This window comes from Piliocolobus tephrosceles, chromosome 1 (genome assembly GCF_002776525.5).
Source record: "Piliocolobus tephrosceles isolate RC106 chromosome 1, ASM277652v3, whole genome shotgun sequence".
NCBI classification, from domain to species: domain Eukaryota; kingdom Metazoa; phylum Chordata; class Mammalia; order Primates; family Cercopithecidae; genus Piliocolobus; species Piliocolobus tephrosceles.
The window spans coordinates 67,059,605-67,060,216 of record NC_045434.1 but is presented as its reverse complement, the minus strand read 5'-3'; the positions used below and the strand labels follow the sequence as shown (position 1 = coordinate 67,060,216).

The 612-nt window shown below is 48.5% G+C and overlaps 1 pseudogene across 1 annotated transcript in view; it reads left to right on the top strand.

Moving 5' to 3' along the window:
* Positions 1–219: 219 nt before the first annotated feature.
* The window catches only part of LOC111531084, a 5,193-nt pseudogene continuing 4,800 nt past the window's right edge, over positions 220–612 (top strand). Inside the window, exon 1 of the transcript XR_003309892.1 lies at positions 220–283. The product of XR_003309892.1 is annotated as a putative protein FAM10A4 (transcript). The remainder of the gene's footprint in view (positions 284–612) is intronic.

Genomic DNA, 612 nt, shown 5'->3' with positions numbered 1-612 from the left:
ACCGTGCATGGTGCAGAGCTGAGCTCAGTGCAGCCTTCAGTGGGTAAGGGCATCCGTGAGGGCTGGCATGGGTCCTTCTTCATGGAGAAGGAGTTTTGTAGTGGAACTCAAATAGTGAAAGGGATAGACTGAAGGAAGGAGGGGAGTTCAGGCATAGCTTGTGAGGAGATCAATGTGGCTAGAATCTGGGCTGCAAGCTCAGGATGGAGTTTGGCAGTAATGAAGAAACGATCCAGGAAAGAATCCATGAGGGTGCGGGAGATGACAGAGCTGTTGACTAAGGGTTGGAGGCTGGAACTGCACTAGGCAGCACATTCTTAGTTACTCCCGAACAATGCTGAGTGGAGCGCAGAAAAACTTGATGTGGGTCCCTTGCCAGTCACAGTGGGGCTTCAGCCCCTTCCAGTGCAGCCTGATAATAGGACATGCTACAGAGAAGAGGAAATGCCCTGTTAGGGGTTTTATCTTTATCCTCAGAGCCCCACAGCTGCCTTTACCTCCCCAATCCATTTTTTATACTCCCCTTCTCCAACTGATTCCTCAACCCACCCAATCTGGCTTCTGTTCCTTTTCTTTTCTTTTCTTTTCTTTTCTTTTCTTTTCTTTTCTTTT